At 38.4% G+C, this 27,435-nt stretch overlaps 1 protein-coding gene across 3 annotated transcripts in view; it reads right to left on the bottom strand.

Annotated features, from left to right (window-relative positions):
- Cyp7b1 (cytochrome P450 family 7 subfamily B member 1) overlaps window positions 1-27,435 on the bottom strand; it is a 181,542-nt gene that overhangs the window by 31,369 nt on the left and 122,738 nt on the right. The gene's annotated exons all lie outside the window — the stretch shown is intronic.

Raw genomic sequence — 27,435 nt, 5'->3', positions numbered from 1 at the left:
ACCCAACTTATTTTTAAGTAACGTTTATTCTTGATGGTTATGTGTTTGGCAAGTGGGATGGCTGATCTGGATTATCAACTTGACATACCTGGAAAGAGGAAGCCTCAGTTGGGTAATTGTCTCCCTAAGATTAGCCTGTGGGCATGTACTGTAGTATTTTCTTAATTAATAACTAGTGGAAGAGGGCCCATTCCACTATGGACTGTGTTATCCCTGCATAAGTGTTCTTGGATATTGTAACACAATTGGCTGAATCTAAGCCCTAGTCAGAGGGTTGGGGGGCAAGCCATGGTCTCTACTTCAGTTCCTACTTGAATTACTGCCCTGATATCCCTGAATGTACTATGACATGGAATTATAAACCGCATAACTCCTTCTCATCAAAGTTGGGTTTGGTTAGTTTTATCCCAGCAACAGAAAGCAAACTAACCAAGGTAGTATGGAATAGGTCTAATTTAGGATAAAATTAAACTGCTTACAAACAATGTATTGCAATTGCTGATGATTTTACTTCATAGCTGCATGGGATGCTCAATCATGTGGACTCAGACATTTAAACCCCAATGTATCTAGAAACACATCTTCCCACAAATATAGGCTCATTAAAACTTAATAAGACTCAATATAATTTTTATATGATGAGGCATCAGGGAAATGGTGCACTATGGAACTTGAAGGTTTTCAAAATACCTTAGTGAATTTTATACATTACATGGAGGTTTGTTCTTTACAGCAAACAAGTCATATTACTCATTGTGCATATTTTCGGTTTATTTAGTTGACCAAAGTGTTTAGAACCTGGTGCCACCATGGAGGCTTTAGTGTCTTTTTTCTTTTTTATAGCCAAAGGACCTCTTGTGTTTCAGATGGTAAGCCATATGCCTAAAGGTGTATGTCTGCTTAAGGACTTCCTGTAAGCTAGGGAGCACCTCAGCTATGCTTTCAACTATCTGGGAAAATTAGTCAATCCATAAACCCAATTAAAACATCCCAACAATGCAGCTCTCTGGATGAGCTGATAGAACATAGTAACCACAGTTAAGTGCAAACTTAAGAGATCTTGCCATGCTCTGGCTGTTAGATGCCACATAGTTTAGCTGCCAAAGTTTACCAGCTGTCAATCAGGCTGGAATTAGATAGTCACAAGAGTGAGAATAAATTAACTTGAAAATTATTTTTATTGAGAACAATAAAAGTGCTGGTATAAAACAGCTAGGAAATAAAGAGCTTGCTTGGTTTGTGTGCATGAGGCTCTGTATTTGATTCCTTACAGCACACAGAGAGAAAGGAACCCACAAAGCCTCAGCATGGGCTTCCTGACTTTTATATTTTGTTATCATTTTATAAATAATTTTATTGAAATAATGAATATTAACAGGATTCTTTGTTAGGTATTATTAATAAAGTAATTTTTAAACATGTGAAACATTCCTTAAAATACTATGATTTAAACACTCTTTTCTTTTTTGATCTCTTATATTACCAAACTTGTATTTAAAAATTTGTTTTAGTTACTTACCTGGTGAATGGAATCTGATAAGATAAAAATAAGGCAAACAGAATAATCTTTTCTTTTTTTAATCCAGTAAAGGTTCAAAACAAATATTCAAATATTTTCAATTCTTTGATCCATCTGTGAGACTATTATGATTTGATCAATCACAAATATGATTAGCTCAGATCTAATCAAAGGTCAAGACTATGGCCGTCTCAGCAAGGGTAGCTGTATTCACCGAATGAACTCTTAGTTTCCCACACACCAATACACAGTAGACTTAAACAGAATATAAATAGTAGATCTTGCCAGTGTGCATGTGTGTGTGTGTGTGTGTGTGTGAGAGAGAGAGAGAGAGAGAGAGAGAGAGAGAGAGAGAGAGAGACCTGGGGCATAGGATCAAAATAAAATCTAAATTGTGATAAAAAAAAATCAAGGGAAGATTTTGCTTTCCCTATTTGAAAGGCAATCTATTTTATAGGTAATGTGCGTGCCACTGTTTAAATATATATGCACAGATACCTGAAAAGAAGCCACACTGCAGAAAAACATGGATGTTATATTTCATACCTTTCTGCTATTCTCTCCTTTTTACGTTTTTAAAAATTATATGTTTGAGACAGGGGCTGGTCGAAATCAGTGTGATCTTACCTCTGCTTTCTGATATTTGTACTACAATTACAGGATAGAGCACCAACTCCCAGACAACTTTTTATTTTCTTGAATACAGTCATTAGCAACAAAGACTGATTTTGAAGATTTTATGAAATGTAAGGAAATAAAAAAATTGTACTCATTGATTTCATATCCAAATTGTGTGTGCACAGGTACAGAGAGTCATAACTCAATTGTGGATATCTTTTTCTTCTATTTCCCACTACAGTTTTGAAATGAGGTCTATCCTTGAATCCAGATATTTCCGACTAGCTAGACTAATTGGCCAGTAATTTCTGGGGGGGGAGGGGTATCTGATCATCTAGAGTAGATGGTCAGTAACTTCCTGAGGGCCACCAGCAATCCCCACACACCATGCATTCAGGGCTTGTGTTCAGATAGAAGCCACCATGTCAAGGTTTTTACAAGGGTGTGGGGTTGCAAACTCAGGTCTCATGCTTGTTGGGTAAACACTTTACCCCCTGAAACATCTCCCCAGCCAGCTTCCCCCTAATATTACATACAAAGAGATCACAGACCTGAGTGGAGAGCAGGACCCTGGGTTGGAAGTTGTTCACTACTGGCCCAGGGTCATTTGAAGTTTATAAGCATTCTATTTCACAGCATTTCCTTTGAAAATAGGATATTGTTTGCTTGATGTACTTTTACTGTGTCTGGTTTAATGTAACATTATGAAAAAGGTTTAGTAAGGCCTTTTGTCATATTCTAATTTAGTACAACTAATGGCATCCCCTCTGCTGTCATTCAACAGAAAGCTGTAGTCTTTTTTTTTTTTGGTTTTTCGAGACAGGGTTTCTCTGTGTAGCCCTGGCTGTCCTGGCACTCACTTTGTAGACCAGGCTGGCCTCGAACTCAGAAATCCGCCTGCCTCTGCCTCTCGAGTGCTGGGATTAAAGGCATGCGCCACCACGTCCGGCTCTGCTGTAGTCTTCTTAGGGCATCCACAGGAGAGCCGATGGGAGGCAGAAATCCAAGCCAACATTAGCATTGTTCAGAATTAGTGAGGCACATTAAGATGCCATTTTATTATCACAGACATAGTACGGCCATCATTTCTCATAGCTATATTTATCCTGGCAGCAGTAAGCTTAAGATTATTAAGCAGCTTGTCACAACTGTATACAGTTACAGAAAAAAAGATAGACAACCCATTCAAGGCAGATAACAGGATCTATATCTACCAGTATATTGTAAAATTATGTAAGGAGGAAAGATATCACCATAGTGGTCCAGAAAGGCCCATTGACACATGGCAGAGGGCAACAACTGCTATCTTTCTTATTTGTGCTCCATGACTTTGAGCATAAATTTCTCATTGCTCGCTGCTGAGTGAGGATGTACGATGCTCAGTGCCACTTGTGGCCAATAAAATTCTAAAACTGGAGGGAACCTGGGCCTGATGTTCTGAGATGTAGTTTTAAAGCAAACAGTTTATTCTATTTCTTGATCTCACTTTAATAGTACATACATTTTCCAATCAGTATTTATGATAATAAAAGAATATAACAATCATTGACTTGAGATTTTTAAATCTCAAAGATCAAATCTAAGCCACAATTGTGTACACACAAATTCATCAGCACTTGGGATTGCTTCCATAAGTGCTTGGGCACATCTTACGATCTATAAACAAAAATGTCAAGTTCAAAGTTATCTGAAAATATTTATTGGATAGTAATACAAGTACATCATACAAGATATTTAAGCCTTGTCTTTTTTATTTAAAGCCAAAACCACAATATTTGAAGTTCATTTTTATGTTACAACATAAAAATATTGAGTACAGAGTAGTTGAGTACAGAGACTTAAATATTTGGCTACTACGATTAGGCAGCAGACTCAGATTAAGTTTCCATAACCCATATGGTAGCTCATAGCCATCCAGAGTTCTAGATGCAGGGGATCCAAACATCATCCCCTTCTGACTTGTGTGTGTGTGTGTGTGTGTGTGTACACATACGTAGTGCCCTGGTTGGTTCTGTGTGTCAACTTGACACAAGCTGAAGTTATCTCAGACAAGGAAGCCTCCCTTGAGGAAAGGCCTCCATGAGATCCAGCTGTAAGGCATTTTCTCAATAAGTGATCAAGGGTGGGAGGGCTCATTGTGGATGGTGCCATCCCTGAGCTGCCATAAGTCCTGGGTTCTATAAAAAAGCAAGCTGAGCAAACCAGGGGAAGCAAGCAGTATTCTTCCACAGCCTCTGCATCAGCTCCCACCTCCAGGTTCCTGCCCTGTGTGAGCTCCTGTCCTGATTTTCTTTGATGATGAACAGCAATATTGAAGTATAAGCTGAATAAACCCTTTCCTCCCCAACTTGCTTCTTGGTCATGATGTTTTGTTCAGGAATACAAAACCTGACTAAGACACATACAGACACTCATCCACATAAAATGAAAATAAATAATATTTTAAATGTTTTTGCTATTAAGTATATATTGTTTTCTTAAAATCTAGTAATTCTATAACAATCTACCCTTGTCAAAACATTTTCTTTTTCTCTTCCTATAGTCATTGAAAGTTAGGTGTCAGGGTCACTGTAACAACTTTCTAAGTTGGGAAAAAGCACTTTTATACATACACATCAACTCAGGGTACAATAAAATTCTATATTGATTATAAATCTTTAAGAATTATTTGGATTAGGTGACCTAGTATTTGTAGCAGTATCTTAACATTTTCCATTCTAAATAAAGAAGTGTGTATGTGTGTGTGTGTTTAAATTTCAGAAACACGGAGTGCTATATAACTCATCTGACTATTACAGTTTCTTTAATATTCATCCAAGGCATCAGAAAAGATGTGCTGTACATTTGTGACACTTGGCCACACCTAAAACAGAGGTAGTCCAGATTACCACAAAGGACTAATAAATACTGGCTGAATTACAATCAAGGAGGTTCTCTCAGAAGTGATCTTGGTGATCAGATGGAATTGGAAGTTCTAGATTCATTGAGAAACAAACTATTAATAGTAGTGCGTATTCTAACAATTTACACCAATGTTTCCAAACTTCAGCTTCCTTTTTCTATCCTCATGGTTGCCAAAGTTGGTTTACTTGAAACTTTTTGAAAATTTCACTCTTCTTATTTCTTATTCTAACACATTTTTTAATGGTGCTAAGATTTCTACAAAGATGGCTCTAAGGATGAGAACTATTACTGACTTTGAACAAATTTATTGCTGAACAAGAAACCCTTAAAGGTGTTTCATTTTATCTTATCTTTTTTTTTTAATATTTTTATTACATATTTTCCTCAATTACATTTCCAATGCTATCCCAAAAGTCCCCCATAGCGCCTCCCACTTCCCTACCCACCCATTCCCATTCTTTTGGCCCCGGCATTCCCCTATATTGGGGCATATAAAGTTTGCAAGTCCAATGGGCCTCTCTTTCCATTGATGGCCGACTAGGTCATCTTTCGATACATATGCAGCTAGAGACAAGAGCTCCGGGGTTCTGGTTAGTACATCATGTTGTTCCAACAATAGGGTTGCAGATCCCTTTAGCTCCTTGGGTACTTTCTCTAGCTTCTCCATTGGGAGCCCTGTGATACATCCAATAGCTGACTGTGAACATCCACTCCTCTGTTTGCTAGGCTCCGGCATCTTCTCACAAGAGACAGCTATATTTGGGTCCTTTCAGCAAAATCTTGCTAGTGTATGCAATTGTGTCAGCATTTAGAAGCTGATTATGGGATGGATCCCTGGATACGGCAGTCTCTAAATGGTCCATCCTTTCATCACAGCTACGAACTTTGTCTCTGTAACTCCTTCCCTGGGTGTTTTGTTCCCAATTCTAAGAAGGTTCACAGTGTCCACACTTTGGTCTTCGTTCTTATTGAGTTTCATGAGTTTCACAAATTGTATCTTATATCTTGGGTATTCTAAGTATCTGGGCTAATATCCACTTATCAGTGAGTGCATATTGTGTGAGTTCTTTTGTGATTGTGTTACTTCACTCAAGATGATGCCCTCCAGGTCCATCCATTTGGCTAGGAATTTCATAAATTCATTCTTTTTAATAGCTGAGTAGTACTCCATTGTGTAAATGTACCATAATTTCTGTATCCATTCCTCTGTTGAGGGACATCTGGGTTCTTTCCAGCTTCTGGCTATTATAAATAGGGCTGCTATGAACATAGTGGAGCATGTGTCCTTTTTACCGGTTGGGACATCTTCTGGATATATGCCCAGGAGAGGTATTGCTGGATCCTCCGGTAGTACTATGTCCAATTTTCTGAGGAACCAACAGACTGATTTCCAGAGTGGTTGTACAAGCTTGCAATCCCACCAACAATGGAGGAGTGTTCCTCTTTCTCCACATCCTCGCCAGCATCTGCTGTCACCTGAATTTTTGATCTTAGCCATTCTGACTGGTGTGAGGTGGAATCTCAGGGTTGTTTTGATTTGCATTTCCCTGATGATTAAGGATGTTGAACATTTTTTCAGGTGCTTCTCTGCCATTCGGTATTCCTCAGGTGAGAATTCTTTGTTCAGTTCTGAGCCCCATTTTTTAATGGGGTTATTTGACTTTCTGGAGTCCACCTTCTTGAGTTCTTTATATATATTGGATATTAGTCCCTTATCTGATTTAGGATAGGTGAAGATCCTTTCCCAATCTGTTGGTGGTTTTTTTGTCTTATTGATGGTGTCTTTAGCCTTGCAGAAGCTTTGTAGTTTCATGAGGTCCCACTTGTCAATTCTCGATCTTACAGCACAAGCCATTACTGTTCTATTCAGGAATTTTTCCCCTGTGCCCATATCTTCAAGGCTTTTCCCCACTTTCTCCTCTATAAGTTTCAGTGTCTCTGGTTTTATGTGAAGTTCCTTGATCCACTTAGACTTGACCTTAGTACAAGGAGATAGGAATGGATCGATTCGCATTCTTCTACATGTTAACAACCAGTTGTGCCAGCACCATTTGTTGAAAATGCTGTCTTTCTTCCACTGGATGTTTTTAGCTCCCTTGTCGAAGATCAAGTGACCGTAGGTGTGTGGGTTCATTTCTGGGTCTTCAATTCTATTCCATTGGTCTATTTGTCTGTCACTATACCAGTACCATGCAGTTTTTATCACAATTGCTCTGTAGTAGAGCTTTAGGTCCGGCATGGTGATTCCACCAGAGGTTCTTTTATCCTTGAGAAGAGTTTTTGCTATCCTAGGTTTTTTGTTATTCCAGATAAATTTGCAGATTGCACTTTCTAATTCGTTGAAGAATTGATTTGGAATTTTGATGGGGATTGCATTGAATCTATAGATTGCTTTTGGCAAGATAGCCATTTTTACAATGTTGATCCTGCCAATCCATGAGCATGGGAGATCTTTCCATCTTCTGAGATCTTCTATAATTTCTTTCTTCAGAGACTTGAAGTTTTTATTATACAGATCTTTCACTTCCTTAGTTAGAGTCACGCCAAGATATTTAATATTATTTGTGACTATTGAGAAGGGTGTTGTTTCCCTAATTTCTTTCTCAGCGTGTTTATTTTTTGTGTAGAGAAAGGTCATTGATTTGTTTGAGTTAATTTTATATCCAGCTACTTCACCGAAGCTGTTTATCAGGCTTAGGAGTTCTCTGGTGGAATTTTTAGGGTCACTTATATATACTATCATATCATCTGCAAAGAGTGATATTTTGACTTCATCTTTTCCAATTTGTATCCCTTTGATCTCCTTTTGTTGTCGAATTGCTCTGGCTAGGACTTCAAGTACAATGTTGAATAGGTATGGAGAAAGTGGACAGCCTTGTCTAGTCCCTGATTTTAGAGGGATTGCTTCAAGCTTCTCACCATTTACTTTGATGTTGGCTACTGGTTTGCTGTAGATTGCTTTTATCATGTTAGGTATGGGCCTTGAATTCCTGATCTTTCCAAGACTTTTATCATGAATGGGTGTTGGATCTTGTCAAATGCTTTTTCCGCATCTAACTAGATGACCATGTGGTTTTTGTCTTTGAGTTTGTTTATATACTGGATTACGTTGATGGATTTCCGTATATTGAACCATCCCTGCATCCCTGGGATGAAACCTACTTGGTCAGGATGGATGAATTTTTTGATGTGTTCTTGGATTCGGTTAGCAAGAACTTTATTGAGGATTTTTGCATCAATATTCATAAGGGATATTGGTCTGAAGTTTTCTATCTTTGTTGGGTCTTTTTGTGGTTTAGGTATCAGAGTAATTGTGGCTTCATAGAAGGAGTTGGGTAGAGTACCTTCTGTTTCTATTTTGTGGAATAGTGTGAAGAACTGGGATTAGATCTTCTTTGAAGGTCTGATAGAACTCTGCACTAAACCCATCTGGTCCTGGGCTTTTTTTAGTTGGGAGACTATTAATGACTGCTTCTATTTCTTTGGGGGATATAGGGCTGTTTAGATCATTAACCTGATCTTGATTCAACTTTGGTACCTGGTATCTGTCTAGGAACTTCTCCATTTCATCCAGGTTCTCCAGTTTTGTTGAGTATAGCCTTTGGTAGAAGGATCTGATGGTGTTTTGGATGTCTTCAGGATCTGTTGTTATGTCTCCTTTTTCATTTCTGATTTTGTTAATTAGGATGCTTTCCCTGTGCCCTCTAGTGAGTCTGGCTAAGGGTTTATCTATCTTGTTGTATTTCTCAAAGAACCAGCTCCTTGATTGGTTGATTCTTTGAATAGTTTTTCTTGTTTCCACTTGGTTGATTTCACCCCTGAGTTTGATTATTTCCTGCTGTCCACTCCTCTTGGGTGAATTTGCTTCCTTTTGTTCTAGTGCTTTTAGGTATGTTGTCAAGCTGCTAATGTGTGCTCTCTCTAGTTTCCTTTTGGAGGCACTCAGAGCTATGAGTTTTCCTCTTAGAAATGCTTTCATTGCGTCCCATAAGTTTGGGTATGTTGTGGCTTCATTTTCATTGAACTCTAAAAAGTCCTTAATTTCTTTCTTTATTCCTTCCTTGACCAAGGTATCACTGAGAAGAGTGTTGTTCAGTTTCCACTTGAAGGTTGGCTTTCTATTATTTATTTTGTTATTGAAGATCAGCCTTAGTCCATGGTGATCTGATAGGATGCATGGGACAATTTCAATATTTTTGTATCTGTTGAGGCCTGTTTTGTGACCAATTATGTGGTCAATTTTGGAGAAGGTACCATGAGGTGTTGAGAAGAAGGTATATCCTTTGTTTTAGGATAGAATGTTCTGTAGATATCTGCCAGATCCATTTGATTCATAATTTCTCTTAGTTTCTCTGTGTCCCTGTTTAGTTTCTGTTTCCATGATCTGTCCATTGGTGAAAGTGGTGTGTTGAAGTCTCCCACTATTATTGTATGAGGTGCAATGTGTGCTTTGAGATTTACTAAAGTTTCTTTAATGAATGTGGCTGCCTTTGTATTTGGAGCATAGATATTCAGGATTGATAGTTCCTCTTGGAGGATTTTACCTTTGATGAGTATGAAGTGTCCCTCCCTGTCTTTTTTAATGACTTTGGGTTGGAAGTCAATCTTATCAGATATTAGAATGGCTACTCCAGCTTGTTTCTTCATACAATTTGCTTGGAAAATTGTTTTCCAGCCTTTCATTCTGAGGTAGTGTCTATCTTTTTCTCTGAGATGAGTTTCCTGTAAGCAGCAAAATGTTGGGTCTTGTTTGTGTAGCCAGTTTGTTAGTCTATGTCTTTTTATCGGGGAGTTGAGTCCATTGATATTAAGAGATATTAAGGAAAAGTAATTGTTGTTTCCTGTTATTTTTGTTGTTAAAGTTGGCATTCTGTTCTTGTGGCTGTCTTCTTTTAGGTTTGTTGAGGGATTACCTTCTTGTTGTTTCTAGGGCGTGGTTCCTGTCCTTGTATTGGTTTTTTTCTGTTATTATCCTTTGAAGGGCTGGATTCGTGGAGAGATAATGTGTGAATTTGGTTTTGTCGTGGAATACTTTGGTTTCTCCATCTATGTTAATTGAGAGTTTGGCTGGGTATAGTAGCCTGGGCTGGAATTTGTGTTCTTTTAGTGTCTGTATAACATCTGTCCAGGATCTTCTGGCTTTCATAATCTCTGGTGAAAAATCTGGTGTAATTCTGATAGGCTTGCCTTTATATGTTACTTGGCCTTTTTCTCTTACTGCTATTAGTATTCTATCTTTATTTAGAGCATTTGTTGTTCTGATTATTATGTGTCGGGAGGTATTTCTTTTCTGGTCCAGTCTATTTGGAGTTCTGTAGGCTTCTTGTATGTTCATGGGCATCTCTTTCTTTAGATTTGGGAAGTTTTCTTCTATAATTTTGTTGAAGATGTTTGCTGGTCCTTTGAGTTGAAAATCTTCATTCTCATCCACTCCTATTATCCGTAGGTTTGGTCTTCTCATTGTGTCCTGTATTTCTTGGATGTTTTGAGTTAGGATCTTTTTGCATTTTACATTTTCCTTGATTGTTGTGCCGATGTTCTCTATGGAATCTTCTGCACCTGAGATTCTCTCTTCCATCTCTTGTATTCTGTTGCTGATGCTCGTATCTATGGTTCCAGATTTCTTTCCTAGGGTTTCTATCTCCAGTGTTGCCTCATTTTGGGTTTTCTTTATTGTGTCTACTTCCCTTTTTAGGTCTAGTATGGTTTTGTTCATTTCCATCATCTGTTTGGATGTGTTTTCCTGTTTTTCATTAAGGACTTCTACCTGTTTGATTAGGTTATCCTGTTTTTCTTTAAGGATTTGTAACTCTTTAGCAGTGTTCTCCTGCAATTCTTTAAGGGATTTTTGTGCTTCCTCTTTATTGTCTTCTACCTGTTTACCAGTGTTCCTTTGTATTTCTTTAAGTGTGTTATTAAAGTCCTTCTTGAAGTCCTCTACCATCATCAGGAGATATGCTTTTAGATCCGTGTCTAGCTTTTCCGGTGTGTTGGGGTGCCCTGGACTGGGCGAAGTGGGAGTGCTGGGTTCTGATGATGGTGAGTGGTCTTGGTTTCTGTTAGTAAGATTATTACGTTTACCTTTCGCCATCTGGTAATCTCTGGGGTTAGTTGTTGTCGTTGTCACTGTTTAAAGATTGGAGCAGAAGCTGTGTTCCACTCACCAGCAGTCTCAAAATCCTGTGGCGGGGGTCTTGGGTAGCTGGCAGTACCCTGGTGCTGGTCCAGCAGGAAGAGGCCTGTGGTCCTACTCAGGCCGCTTTTCTCCTTCCCTAACTAATGCAGTCTCAGGTCCCTCGAGCAATTGGATTGGAGCCGAAGCTGTGTTCCACTCTCCAGAAGTCTTAAGATCCTGTGGTGGGTGTTGTGGGTAGCTGGCGAGTGTCAGCCGACCCTGCGCCCTAGCTACCCCCGTGCTTTTCTGACAGGAAGAGGCTTGTGGCCCTATGTATGCCGGATTTCTCCCTCCCCAACCAAAGCAGTCTCAGGTCCCTCGTGATTGGAATGGAGCAGAAGCTGTGTTCCACTCACCAGCTGTCTCAAAATCCTGTGGCGGGGATAGTGGGTAGCTGGCGGGTGTCAGCCGACCCTGCGCTCTAGCTACCCCAGTGCTGATCCGGCTGGATGAGGCCTGTGGCCCTACTATGGCCGGTTTCTGCTTCCCTAACTAATGCAGTCTCAGGTCCCGTGCGCAATTGGATTGGAGCAGAAGCTGTGTTCCACTCACCAGAAGTCTTAAGATCCTGTGGCGGGTGTTGTGGTTAGCTGGTGAGTGTCAGCCGACCCTGCGCCCTAGCTTCCCTGGTGCTTTTTATATTATCTTTCTTTAGTGGTTTTTAAAGCAAGTTTATTGACTGAGGTTTTCTTGCTGATAAAATTTATAACTAAATTCTTACATTTTTTGTTGTGAGCCTAGCATTAACTATCTCTCCATCACTAGAACTGAATTCTTTTCTTTCTTTCTTTCTTTCTTTCTTTCTTTCTTTCTTTCTTTCTTTCTTTCTTTCTTTCTTCTTAGTCCTTTTTTGTTTGTTTGTTTTTTGTTTTTTGAGACAGGGTTTCTCTGTATAGCCCTGGCTGTCCTGAACTCACTTTGTAGACCAGGCTGGCCTCGAACTCAGAAATCCGCCTGCCTCTGCCTCCCTAGTGCTGGGATTAAAGGCGTGTGTGACCACCCCCAGCTTGCATAGTCAATTTTTATTGGACATTTTATTTATTTACATTTCAAATGTTATCCCCTTTCCAGATTTCTCCCTGAGAAACCCCCTTTCCCATCCCCCAATCTTCTGCTTCTATGAGCGTATGCCCTCACCCACCCACCCACTCCTGCCTCCCTTCCCTTGCATTCTCCTATACTTCAAGTACTTATAGAACTGAATTCTTAAAACACTCTGCTCATGGATTTTTTTTTTTTTCTGGGCAAAGCTACCTCAATCCATTTAAACAATTTCTGATCATCAAGACAAGAGATTCCAAAGATGAAGTGAAGAAATGGTGCAGCCAATCTCATGTATACCTCGAGTATAGGCAGACCCAAGGAACCATGGATAACTGTGTATTGCTTTGGCTAGAAATGAGGTTGGCGTTGGGACACTTTAGTATTTGATGCATCGATGGAAAGTGGGGTTTGATGATCTTGCCAAGGAGGAACCTCAGGGAATCCAAAGAAATGGGCATACAACTGACCTTGGACAATCGGAAGGAAGAGGGTGATAGACGTCTCAAAATTACACTTATTTTTCATGCAAAACAGATTAAGTCTTAAACCATAAAGGAACTGAACTACTGTCACCGAAAACTTAGTGATTTCCTGCCTTTAGAAACAATAATGGCTTTTGTGAAATGGATAAACAAATATCCATTTTTGTATATCTAACTTATATTGGGAAATTTTACGTGTAGTACACAAAGTAGAAACTCAGTTTCTTTGCCAATAAGTGAGAGAAATAAACTTTAACTTTTCAGCAACACACAAGGGCTGAGAGAGGGGGTATATAAAGTAGAGCTGTTTCTCCTGCTCTCCTCATGCTTGCAGTTGATTGTGAGTGTGGCTGTTTATCCACTTTATGTGTAAGCAGACCAGCTGTCAGCCCTTCCTCCTTATCTTTACCCACCTTGGTGGTACCCAGCTTTGGAAGAACCCTTCCATCCTTTGAGTCATTGGCTAAATGAAATCGTTGAGAGTTCGGATACACATGAACTTGGTAAGTTCATATGAGTAAGTAAAAAGGACACTTCACAGAAAGCAGACCTCAGGAATGGATTTGATTATTGTGACGGCAGTCTCTGATATGTGATCTAAGAGATAGTGATTGATTTACAAGAAAGTGAGAAAGAAGCTGGGTACTTGCACATTAAGTGGAAAGGAGAAAAAGAAAAGGAACCAAACAGGGAGATCTCCCAATGGTAAGCTGGGACTCTATAAAGAGAGTGATTGGACTAGTAGACAATCTGCAGGAAAGAAGTGAGCAGTCTTCAATTCTGACAAGTTGTTCACTGGCTTAGAGAGCCACATGCCTTTTAATCCCAGTCACTCAATAAATGTATGATAGGCATAGAAGGCTCTGTCAATGGTAGTTTGAAAGGTGGAATTCAAGCAGTATCTAGTGCTCAATGGTATTTGGTGCAGGCAAGATTACACATATGAAATACAGATCATAGTGGGACTTAGAATTCAACAGACTGAGAGCCAGAGAAGAACAACATCTCATTACCTCATAAAGACTCTTCTGGCATTATATGCCCTGTCAGGGGGCTTTTCCCGAAAGATTTCTCCTACTCTCATCAGGCATTAACTTTCATATTCTTAATTCTCTGAATTTATAAGCCTCACTTTAGCACTTTGCAAATCACAGATTTTCAAATAAGTTCATCGATTGACAAAAACATGTAAATTCAGATGTATTTATAAGCATTCTATTTTACTGTCCTAATGATTATTTAACAACTAACTAAACACTTATTGGAAAGTATGAAAACAATTATCATAAAAGCTGAACTTGGGACTTCCAGTTTCAGATGAAGTAGTAAGGAATTGGGAAGCCAGTGCATCCATCTTCACAAGAAGAACACAGAAAAAGCTCACAGGCAAGAATGCTTCAGGTCACAAGAAAATTGATGACGTAAGGTGAATCATCAAATGACAGAATCACAGCTGACAGGAACAAAACCTGCTGAAGAAACCATGAACTAATAGGAACAATTAAAGGGAAATTAACTGATAAAGAAGACTAAGAGTAAACTAGCTTGGAGGAAAGGAAAAGCAAAATTCTGAGGGTCACACCCCAAGGAGGCTTTCATAGTTCTATCCAAAGGAGAAATAGCTAAGAAGGAGGAATTAGCTACCAAGATATTGAACGAATAATTTGTACTCTTCCAATGCAGAAAATATCAGCTCTAGAAAGCATTACTGGTGAGTTCTAGTTATCTGAGCAAGAAATGATAGAATTCCTCTACAGTTGATGCCAGATAATAGATGGAATACCCAAACAAGACAAGGGTATTACAAACATCACAGCAACCAATATTTTACAAATGCATATGCAAATGTTCTTAACAAAACAACTGTCAACTAAACTCCACAAGTATTAGACATTATGAGCAGGTAGAATTCCAAGTCTTCAAGCTTAGTTCCACATTCAATATCATCACTGTATCTTTTATATCAACAGACTAAAGCGAATAATCACTTGTTCATATCAATATGCAGAGATGAAAAACTGTCTGACAATATCTAATAGCTGTCTATATCCTTTCATATATAAAAAAATCAACTGCAAGTGGATATAGTTCGCAAAGGACAAGCTCCTTGAAATTTGCCTTGACATTTGTTCCAGAGATTTGACACCAAAAGCAACAAGAACAAAAAGTAAACAGAGCACAGCAAACCAAAAAGCTTCTACACATCCAAGAGCAAAAACAGAATGGAAGAAAACATTTACAAATCATGCACCTGATACAGAGTCTATCTTCAGAGAACATAAGGAATTCTTACAATGTAAAGTGAAACTTTTAACAGCTTGTTTAAGAAATATGCTGGAGACTTGTACAGGCTTGTATCCAAAGAAGACATATAAATGGCCAACATGTATTTAAAGAAAAGAACTCAAAGAAATGTAAAACAAAACAAACAAATCAAGCAAGTGAGCAAACAAACAAACAAACCCAACTTATTATTAAATTTCACTCACTCTCTTAACAGAAGACAATCACTGCTGGCTGTGGCTCTGAAGAAATTAAAATCTTTCCATATTAATGTTACAAAGAAGAAGAAGAAGAAGAAGAAGAAGAAGAAGAAGAAGAAGAAGAAGAAGAAGAAGAAGAAGAAGAAGAAGAAGGAGGAGGAGGAGGAGGAGGAGGAGGAGGAGGAGGAGGAGGAGGAGGAGGAGGAGGAGGAGGAGGAGGAGGAGGAGGAGAAGGAGGAGGAGGAGGAGGAGAAGGAGAAAAGGAGAAGGAGAAGGGGAAGAAGAAGAAGAAGAAGAAGAAGAAGAAGAAGAAGAAGAAGAAGAAGAAGAAGAAGAAGAAGAAGAAAAGAAGAAGAAGAAGAAGAAGAAGAAGAAGAAGAAGAAGAAGAAGAAGAAGAAGAAGATTCCTCAAGATGAGAAGACAATTACCAGATGATCCAACAATCCCAGTTGTTTACTGAAAACATAGATCAGAATCTTGAAGAGATATTAGCATCTTTATGTTCATTGGAAGGCTAGTCACAACAGTTACAAGATGGATACAAGTTAAATACACACTGACAGATGAATAAAGAAAGCATAGAATGTGCATGTTGATCTGATGAAAGACTGTTTAATTTATAGAAAGAGAGCAATTGTAGTATGGGACAACAGGAATAAAAGTTGAGAGTATACTCTCAACATGCACGTTCTACACTTTCTGGGGTACAGAGCTAAACAAAGAATTCTCAACTGAGGAATTCCAAATGGCTGAGAAGCACCTGAAAAAAATGTTCAACATCCTTAGTCATCAGGGAAATGCAAATCAAAACAACCTTGAGATTCCACCTCACACCAGTCAGAATGGCTAAGATCAAAAATTCAGGTGACAGCAGATGCTGGCCAGGATGTGGAGAAAGAGGAACACTCCTCTATTGCTGGTGGGATTGCAAGCTTGTACAACCACTCTGGAAGTCATTCCGGAGGTTACTCAGAGATTTGGACATAATACTACTGGAAGATCAAGCAATACCTCTCCTGGACATATACCCAGAAGATGCTCCATCTGGTAATAAGAGCACAGGCTCCTCTATTTTCATAGCAGCCTTATTTATAATATCCAGAAGTTGGGAAGAACCCAGATGTCCCTCAACAGAAGAATGGATACAGAAAATGTGGTACATTTACACAATGGAGTACTACTCAGATATTAAAAGCAATGAATTTATGAAATTCTTGGACAAATGGATGTATCTGGAGGATATCATCCTTAGTGAGGTAACCCAATCACAAGAGAAATCATTAGATATGCACTCACTGATAAGTAGATATTAGCCCAGAAACATAGAACACCCAAGATACGATTTGCAAAACACAAAAAAATCAAGAAGAGAGAAGACCAATGGGTGGATACTTCATTGCTCCTTAGAATAGGGAACAAAATACCCATGAAAAGAGTCACAGTTAATGGAAGAATTTGTGTAAGATTTGAAAAAGTTTTTCGAGAAGAGCAGCATTAGGTCCTGGGAGTTTTTCTATAAGACTGAACAAAGAGACAGTTACTTTGAAACAAGTTTACTCAATTTTTAAATATGAAGGAAGGGGACAAAGAAATTGTATCTTATTTATGGACCTCCATGAATAAAATAAAAGAAAGAAGGTATACTCTAAAAAAAAAAAAAAGAGTCACAGAGACAAAATTTGGAGATAAGACGAAAGGATGGACCATCCAGAGACTACACCACCCGGAGATCCATCCCATAATCAGCCACCAAACCCAGACACTATTGCATATGCCAGCAAAATTTTTCTGAAGAGACCCTGGTATAGCTGTCTCATATGAGGCTATGCCAGTGCCTGGCAAACACATAAGTGGATGCTCACAGTCATATATAAGATAGAACACAGGGCCCCCAATGGAGGAGCTAGAGAAAGCACCCAAGGAGCTGAAGGGATCTGTAACCCTATAGGTGGAACAACAATATGAACTAACCAGTACCCCCAGAGCTCATGTCTATAGCTGCATATGTAGCAGAAGATGGCCTATTCGGCCATCAGTGGGAAGAGAGCCCCCTTCGTATTGCAAACTTTATATGCCCTAGTACAGGGGAATGCCAGGGCCTAGAAGTGGGAGTGGGTGGGTAGGGGAGGAGGGTGGGCAGAGGGTATAGGGAACTTTCAGGATAGCATTTGAAATGTATATAAAGAAAATATCTAATAAAAAATGAAAAATAAAAAAAAAGAGTTGAGATTATTATGCTATGTGAAGGAAGCCAGTTACTGTAAGAACAACATTGCATGGCACCATGTATATGAGCTACCTAAAATGGCCAAATTCACATAAGCAAGGTAAATACTTTTGGTTATTATTACTGGGATGAGGGGAAACTAGGTGGTTCCTAATGAACAGAAATAAAACTCAAGTCAGGCAAAACCATCAGAACCAGTTATAATTCTAGGTCCAGGGTGTATTTGACCACTTAGGGCCTACATAGGCACCAGATATGCATGTGACACACATATATACATGTAGGAAAAACACATACATAAAATAAAATCAATAAAATACAAAGTGTAACCTTAAAAAACTAGTTGTTTTCTCATAAACCTGCAATGAATAAGTGATATTTGAAATTAAAAGTATAGTATCATATATAAGTATAAAATGAAATATTATGCTTTAATTTACTACAAAAATTCAGACTTAGGTATAAGTTAAACAATTATGTATAAAGTCTATATAAGAAAAGCTCAAATCTGGATTGGAGAAAAATGCAAACATTCTTAAGTGTGCATAAATTATCCTGAGAATGTCAAAAAATAGACTTTTAATTTTGTCTGGAAATAAAAACTCAGATAGTCAATTTAATCTTGAAAGAGAAGAGAAAGGGATGATCTATACCACCTGCCTTCATGAGAACATAATGCTGCAGTGACTGAGATAGTAATACTAATGAAAGGAATAGTAACATAGATAACAGGAGAGTAAGAAATCCAGACATAGACATATAAATACAATCAACTAGCAAACACAGCTCAATGGAGAGAGGGGAGTTTTTCAACAAGGGTTATAACAGCTGTGATTATATGTGAAAACACGAGTGACAGTGATTTTTATACAGAAGAACTCAAAACCAATGAGAGTCACAGCTGTAAACTGTAAAATCATCTTCAGAGAATAACATTGAAGAAATGTAGGTGACCCTAGGTTTGTTGGTAGGATTTAGATATAACACTTTCAACTTCTTAGTTAAGAAGTTGAAAAGATTTTGAGGGCAGTTATTTATAACTTAAAAGAAACAGTATTTTGTTCATAGTCATTATGAATTCCTTAAAAGCTAATTATTACAGTCTTTCTAACTAAAAAATGAAACGGTCAGTGAAGCATTCTGTAGGGTTTAGTATCAAATAAGGTTGAAATTAATAGCTGTAACCTACATATTATTTTTAAAATAATGGTTAGATAAATTAAACAGAGGAAAGGACTGTGCAGCACCCTTTTCCATGGCAAGACCACTTTACATTCTTCCCACAGGGAGCTTCAGCCACAGACCTGAGACCCAGACTGGGCTGAGATTTTGTCCCTTTAGTTCAGTATGCTGGCTTCAGCCACCTAAGAATCTTCAACCAAAATCATGTTTTCCCTTGAGTTACAGTTCTAATATATTATTCTTCAGATGCGTGTGTGTGTGTGTTTGAGTGTGTAACATACACACTATTTCTCTATCTCTCTCTCCATCTATCTATCTATCTATCTATCTATCTATCTATCTATCTATCTATCTATCTATCTATCTATCCATCCATCCATCCATCCATCCATCCATCCATCCATCCATCCATCTATCTATCTATCTATCTATCTATCTATCTATCTACCTATCTAATCAATTTTCCTTCTCAGTTTCCACCAGTACTGGGGCTGTAAGTACATACCACACCCTCAGACATTTTGGTAAGAAAATGTTGCCTCTAGGGGGTGAACTCAGGTTCTTTAACAACTGAGTGATATCTCAAGGCCTGTAAATTTTATTACTTTTTTCATGTATATTTTGTTTTTTTCCTTATTTTGCATTACTGTTACTTTTTATTTTTCCATTTTCTCACTTATTCTTCATTGCTTTTCCTATGTTTGAAGTGTAAGTTACTAGAATTTGTTGTCATTCATTTTCCTATGGCATTTTGATTGGATTCTATTATGCAACAGACGTTTTAAAGGTGGTATTTGGAAGGGATTTTAATTTTCCGATGGTTTCAATCAATCTTGCCACTAGATTTTATTCTGGTTTTCATCTAACAACACATTTTTTTCTCTATAAGTAAAGGTACCACTCTATTCGACTTGGTACGGTTGCTAAAGAGACACTCTTTGCCCCAAACTAGCTCCTCTAGCCCATTAGTAATAATACCTTTGCCAAGGTGAAGTTAGCCTGAAGGATACACTGATTATAAAGATGAATATCAAAGATCTACAGAATTTTCCATTCTCTAAAGACTATCACAAAAATTGGATAATCATGCAATATTGTGGCTGAAGAGACACTATATTGCTTCATGGAAGATTCTAGAAGAACAGAAGTATTAAATGTGAAAATATGCCAAAAAGGGAGAAAAACCTCAAACAATGTCTAGCATGTAATATTTCTATGCATTATAACCAAAGACTTTGCTCCTTGGATGCTTTAATCAATATTGATTGACTTTGTGGATTTTAGCTGTTGCAGTAACTGTACCTTTGACTACAATTTCATACCTTATGTGCCAGGCTTTCCTGTGCTGGACCAGATCTCTTCCAGACAGGAAAGTGTGTATGTAGAGCCTGGAGTTTTCCATATAGTCAAGCCATGGGATCCCTGTATTTTGATGGCAGAACTTTTAAAATCAGAGGCAGAAACATTGGGTAGATGGAATATAGCATCTTCCTTTCTACGCATACATGGAGATTGAAAACCTATTCTAGATAGTACTCATCTTCAACCCCCGCAAGAATGGCACTTGAAAGCAAATCATCACAGAGATTATTTGTGAGGCATAGTAGTTTCCAATGTCTTACTGGAGCCATTCCCCGACTTGATAACCACAATAATCAATGGTGTCCATGGATGTTGGTGTGATGGAGAGTGGGGAGAAGCAATCTGGCATGCAGAATCTGTAGTGGTTGTCCACCCTGAATCCATATGCACAGATGGGGCACCAAAGGCCCTCGGGTACTCAGGGTCTATCAAAATTCTTAAATGTATGTGTGTTTGTCTGCATGTATATGTATGTATTCTATGTCTGGGCCTGGTGCCTGCAAGGGTTGGAAGAGGGTGTTGGAACCACTGGAACTATATTAGTGTTTGGAGTCAAAACTAGGACTTTTGCAAGATCAAATGCTCTTAACTACCAAACCTGGCCCACAGCATACTCCCAAGTGAAATAACTGGAGCACTAGCTCCAGACACCACTAATTAAAGACACTCTTCTAAAAAGATACATGCAAATGAAAGTCTGATATACTTCTCTTTGAGAACTGAACAACCTTTAGTCTTAGGTAGTGAAGTTAAAGGGCAGATTCACTAACATCTCCTAATTTGCAGACGACAAAGACAGTGCTTCTGAAGAGGAAATGCTACTTCATAAAAGTCCATCAGCTCGGAGGTTCTGATGGTTCCTCATTACATTAAAGTTACAATATTTAGAAAAGAATCATACCAAACTGTTGCTTACTTTTCAGTTTATCATTACTTTATGTAACGTGGAAATGATAGTTTAGTGTTTAAAGTGATATTCTGGTAAAAAATAAATATACTTTACAAGTAAATCAAAGATCGATTCTAAAGAGGCCTTCACCATTTCTAACGTGGATGAACCAAGAATCAATCTGAGACTTGTAGTAAGGACCATGAAAACCCATGTCACCTAAACTCTGAGAATAGAAGGCAGAAGCTGAGGCCAGAGGCTATAATTGTGGACTCAGGGTGGATCCACGTGATATATTACTGAGTCAGGAAATGTCATTATTTAAATGACAGCCATGGGAGGAGGCATTGCTTCATTCTGGCTCTTTAAGGCTTTACTCAGAAAAACCTCTGATAAAGAACACAGCATCTCTCCTCCTTTCTTAACCTCATGGCAGCTCACCTGTACAGTTAGGGAATAGTTCATTTTGTCCTTCAATATGCATGCATCCCACATTCTTTAGGACTTGTGACTCACATAAATACAAGTAAACTGCTAAATATCTGCTTACTCCAAGAATACAATCTATAATCCTTTTTCTCAATGAGTATTAATCCAACTCTGTTTTGAAAACTATGCAATTCATTATGATAAATAATCTCCATTTTGCCTTATGCTTAACCTTTATTTCCTCTTCCCAGTCCCATAATCTTACAAATCCACTTGTATTATGTGATCATATCTGGTGTTCACACAATCTCCACTTCATAGCAAATACATGAAAAATTCCTCAATAAAATATATCACTTTCTAGGCTGTCTAAATGATTTGACTCTGTTCTTTGGTGCTATTTGCATGGTCTTCTAGAAAGATTTGTACTGATGAAAAGGACTTTACTGGCAAAAAGTTTTGGTGATATCTGGGTGGCAACTGACTTGAAATTAGATGTAATGTCCTAAAAGCTAAGATGGCCACAATCTAAGTGCTTCTGATAAAAGCATTCTCTGTGAGGCAAGTAAGTAATGCTGAGTGGAGCATTATCGGCATGACGTCTGAGCAAATCCAATAGAATGTGACTGAATTCATCTTCACACTCCAGAACACATTTTTCAAGCCATGAATCAGCTGGAACCTCAACCATCAGTCTATGTGTGCAACCCTGTGATCTAAATAACATTCTGTATAGTACATGTTTTGTAAAATTATATGTTCACAGCTGTATAATAATTTACTTGACAAGTAAAGAATTTGCAAGTGCTTCTTTGGATATGAACCTGGGCCTCATTTGCATTGGATTTCACTGAGAAGTCTCACTGGTGTCAGAGTTTTGTTTGTTTTTGGTACAGAATGAACTTCTCCTTTGAAGAAAGGCTTAATGTGTAAAGTAAATGTTTTGTATTCATTCAGTAAATTATATCCTGAAAGAAGTGGCTCAGAGAGTGCTAGATCTTAGAAGCATGGCAGCCAAGAGACCTCAACCAATCTAAAGAGGGGGAATCAATTCATAATTGAAAGTTATTTCAATGTTTTAATGAAAATAGAAAATCACGCAACTGATTTTGTAATTTCTGAGATGATCAGTTGATAATTTATTTTACAGATGAGATTTGATTGAACTTCATGGCATAGATATCAATCCCATTAACTCACCATTTCTTATATTTGATTAAATCATTTGATTAGAAATATTTAACATAGAAGTAGAAATTAGAATTTTGTGAAAACTAAATTATAACAAGACTAGTTGAGAGAGTCTGAACAATGACAACAAAGAGATGAATGTTGTTTTTAATAGAATAAAGAGTGCTGTATAAATGCAGGGTCAAGTAATCAAATGACATTCTACTGACCCATGTCAATGAGGACATAAAGTCCCGCTGCTTCAAGACAGCACCCAAATCAACAGAATAGCAAATTCCTGCATTTGCTGTCGTGACAACTAAAGCCTCATTCAGATCAATCTGACCTTACTAGAAACAACTTAAAGAAGTAATTTCTTCTGGTCTCTAGTTGGAAGGGAATACAGCTCATTGTGGCTGGAAAGACTTGCTGGCAAATGTGTGATGGGGCTGGTGACATCCTGTCCATATTCAGAAGGCAGAGAGATGAATGTGAACACTCAGCCTGTTCCCTTGCCTTTTATTGAGGTTGAGAGACCATTCCATGGATTGATATCTTCCTATATTCCCTCTTACTTATACTTTTCTGGAAATATATGTTCTCAGGATGATTATAAATCAACACAGCTCACAATCAAAATCAACCATTACACCATGTACTATATCTGCTTGATAATACCATAATCCAAACAAGGTGTTAATGTTGGAATAAAGAGTTGCTGCTGTTAGAGGAGAAAATTGAGTATATTTACATTCATGTTTGTCTTCATATCGAACTTCTAGAAAGATAAGCTAGAGGTTGAAGATGGATTGGTATGTTAAGTAAAATTAGGGATGAACCCTTACTGAGAATAAGGAGATTCTGAGGGGTAAAAGAAGTGTTCTAAACTTGTGCTGATGATTATACATCTCTATCAGTTAAGATGCATCTAATTTTACAAATAAAGTTGAGGAACCCCAATGGTCTAAAAACCATGCTCAAAGAACCTGCAAAAACCATATGATCAATTTCATTTTTCAACTGTGAGACAAGTTTGCACCTGTGATGGTTTGCATATTCTTGACCCAGGGAGGGACACCGTTAGGAGGTTCAGCCTTGTTAGAGTAGGTGTGTCACTGTGGGCATTGGCTTTTAATACCCTTATCCTAGCTGCCTAAAAGTTAGTCTTCTTCTCAGCTTCTCCTGCACCATGCCTGCCCAGACACTGCCATGCTCCTGCCTTGATGATAATGGATGAACCTCTGAACCTGTAAGCTAGACACAATTGAATGTTGTTCTTGGTCATGGTGTCTGTTTATAGCACTAAAACACTGAGACAGCACCTCTCATAACTTACATTTAAATTTCTATTACTAGGTGCAATAACAGCTAGGATTATTCTATAGCATGTAAACATTTAGGTAGAGTTGGTAAATTGCTTCATTTAAGGTAATGTTGACAATTCTGTAGCATTTTTGCATATGAAGAAACATATTTATTTTCTGATTTTGCAAACAAAACTCTTAAATGGCTTTTGCTGGCAATTGTATGATTTCGGAAAAACTCCATCAGCAGAATAGGGTCCTGCAACTGAAAGGGACTTTACTGGCAGGTTTTGTGTGTCAACTTGACACAGGCTGGAGTTATCACAGAGAAAGGAGTTTCAGTTGAGGAAATGCCTCCATGAGATCCAACTGTAAGGCATTTTCTCAATTACTGATCAAGTGGGAAAGGTCCCTTGTGGGTGGGACCATCTCTGGGCTGGTAGTCTTGGTTCTATAAGAGAGCAGGCTAAGCAAGCCAGGGGAAACAAGCCAGTAAAGAACATCCCTCCATGGCTTCTGCTTCAGTTCCTGCTTTCTGACCTGCTTGAGTTCCAGTTTTGACATCCTTTGGTGATTAACAGCAATGTGGAAAATGTAAGCTGAATAAACCCTTTCCTCCCCAACTTGCTTTTTGGTCATGATGTTTGTGCAGGAATAGAAACCCTGACTAAGACAGGGGCTCACACATGTTATCTAGTTTCCTGGCACAAACCAGTAAACAAACGCATAGTCAGACTTCCTTAAACCAGGCAGGAATCCCCAATGGAGGGATAAGGACAACAACCCACCAACAAAATCTTTGATTCAAAATGTTTCCTGCCTACAACATGTGCAGGGACAAAGATAGAGAATAGATTGAGGGAATGACCAACAGTGACCACCCCAAATTTAGACCCATTCCATGGGCAAGAACTAATCCCTGACACTATTAAGGATACTCTGTTGTGCTTGTAGATAGGAACATACCAAAACCATCATCTGTGATGCTCCACCCAGCAGCTAATGGAAAGAGATGCAGAGAGTCATACCCAAGCATTAGAGCTTGGGGAATCTTACAGAAGAGTTGGGAAAAGGATTCCACAGGAAGAACAACTAACCTGGACCCTTGGGGGCTCCCAGAGACTGAATCACCAACCAAATAGTAAACATGGACTAGAAATAGGCCTCCTGCACATATGTAGCAGATGAGCAGCTTGGTCTTGGTATGGAACCCCCAACATCTGGAGCAGGGCCTGTCCGTGAGCCTGATGTCTGCCTGCCTGAGGATCCCCTGCGCCTAAATGGACAGCCTTCTCTGGCCTCAGCGGGAGAGAATTCACCTAGTCCTATAGTGACTTGACTTGTAGGGGTGGGTGTGGGTGGGTTGTATTAGTGTGTGTGTGTGTGTGTGTGTGTGTGTGTCACCCAGAGGGGGATGCTCCTTCTCAAAAGAGATGGGGAAGGTGGAATTAGGGAAGAGGAATGGCTGATATTGGATTGGAAAGTGAATTAACAAACAAACAAATAAGTAAATAAGAGAAAAAAAAAGCATGGGGAGGCTTCCTAACTCATAATCAAAGGTTTTGCTTTCTCTGCAACAAAGAAAGAGAGGCATGTGTCAACATTGTAAGAATCTTGTCATTCAGAAATGTGATTTTCTTTCCTGATATGTTTTGCATTTGCAGTGAGCCCAGAAGTGATAATTCTATAAAGTAAATAAACATAAGATGTTATCTCCCATAGGGCAATTTCTGTGTGTGGCTAAATGAGCCAAGATGAAGAGACACTTCAAATAAAGACTCAGCTGTAATAGCACAGCAAAGAGGCCACTTAGATTGAAAGGGAGTCTGGCACATAGCCACTGTGATTCATAAAGCATAATGTAATAAAATTGTATGAACAAGATTCTAATTTTCATATTCAATACAGGTTACCTGAATGAGCCATATGAGAGCTAATTTTTGGAAACAAAATTATCTATTTTATACCAGTCAGAATGTGGTGGCTAAAGGGCTTCCACACCCTATAGCACATCAATACCTTTCTTCCATTGCTATACTCAGAGAGGCATCGCTAGATATATCTTTAGTTGCATCTTAGTCTAGCTAAATTTCTCTTTTAAGCCATCTGTGGACAATGACAAATAACACAAAGATTAGGCATTTAGAGAAAAAAAGAGGAGGACATTTGAGCCAAGAAATTTAAAAATATTCAATACCACCCACTCAGAGGTCCAGGTTTTTATGTTGTAGCAAAACGAAGAAGAGCTTGAAGGATTTGTGGCATCGATGTTGTTCAAGATTAGAAACAGCAATGTTTACACAAATGATTCATACGTACTACATCTATCTAAAGTCTCTGTAAAGTCTGTAAGTAACAAAGATGAAGACTTGACATGTCTCAGATGTTCTGCCTGAGGGAACTCACACATGCCAAGCTTAGTCACATGATTTCCCTTGACCTATGCATGCCCTGCATGGAATGATGACATGCTCCTATAAAGGCACTCCAATGTTTGTGCTGTTTTTACAAATCAAGATCCTCCTTTGTGGAAGGTTTTCCGTAAATCTAGAATGTGGGATGAACATATTGACTCATATTGAACACAGAGACTGAGTTAGAAACTTTCTCAGATACAGCCACTGAGTTAAAGCCATGCATGAGTGTTATTTTAGGTTTGGTTCTTTTGCATGTCTCACCAATGTTTTGCATTCCCTTCCAATTCAATATGCACACAATGATAAAAAAGTTAAAATTCTCTAACTTTTATAGGTTATATAATATTTCCATATTTTTACCAGCACTTTCTTTATCTATTCTCCTGCTTATGAGCATCCTCAGATTCCTCTGCTCATGGGTATTGTAATTAATGATGGAAGAGAAAAGGTGTTTATGTATCTTTTGGGGAGAATCTGGGAGAAACAGGAAAACATCAAGACTCCATAATTTAAAGTATATGTGTTCAATTCTTGAGACAACGTGAGCAACCTTGGAAGGTGAGGAACACAGAATCGGGAGCCAGATTTGGCTCCTTGATTCACCCTCAATATGCAATTGTGAGACAGGTTTCCCTCTGTATTTGGCTACTGCTATAGACTGAATTGAATTCTGTCACCCATATTCCAAGTTGAAATTCAACCCCCAATGTGATGGTAATTGATGTTGAGGCCCTCAGCAATTTATTAGGGCTTATGCATAAAGCCTACTACATGAAGCTGTGAAGGTGAAGCCTAGATTTCATTGGAGATCACAAGATGCTGGAGATCTCAGAGTCATTGAATACCTGATAAGGAGAGCTGCTAACGAGGAACAGAAACAGCATGAGAGAGAGAAGTGTGTTGCAACCATCATTGTTGCAGTTGAATGGAGTTGAGAGATTTGAAGAGTGCTTTGGTGTCACAAATGGAGATGCAGAATTTGGAGTTTATTCAGTTGGTATTTGATCTTTCTTTGGTCCAGTATTTCCTCACAGTGCCCCCTTTCTACTCTTTTGGAATGGTAATGTATATTCTCTGCCATTGTATGTTGCAAGTTTGTGATCGAGTTTTTTATTTTGATTCTATAAGGGATTAAAATTAAGAGATCGCCATGAATTTCAGAAGAGATTTTAGAAATTAAAGACTTTCTAGAATTCAATGAAAGTGAAGGTGCAACAAACCCAAACTCA

The sequence above is a fragment of the Mus caroli genome, unplaced genomic scaffold (assembly GCF_978045245.1).
Source record: "Mus caroli unplaced genomic scaffold, Mus_caroli_1 scaffold_3, whole genome shotgun sequence".
NCBI classification, from domain to species: Eukaryota; Metazoa; Chordata; class Mammalia; order Rodentia; family Muridae; genus Mus; species Mus caroli.
This window is presented reverse-complemented; position numbering and strand designations above follow the sequence as displayed.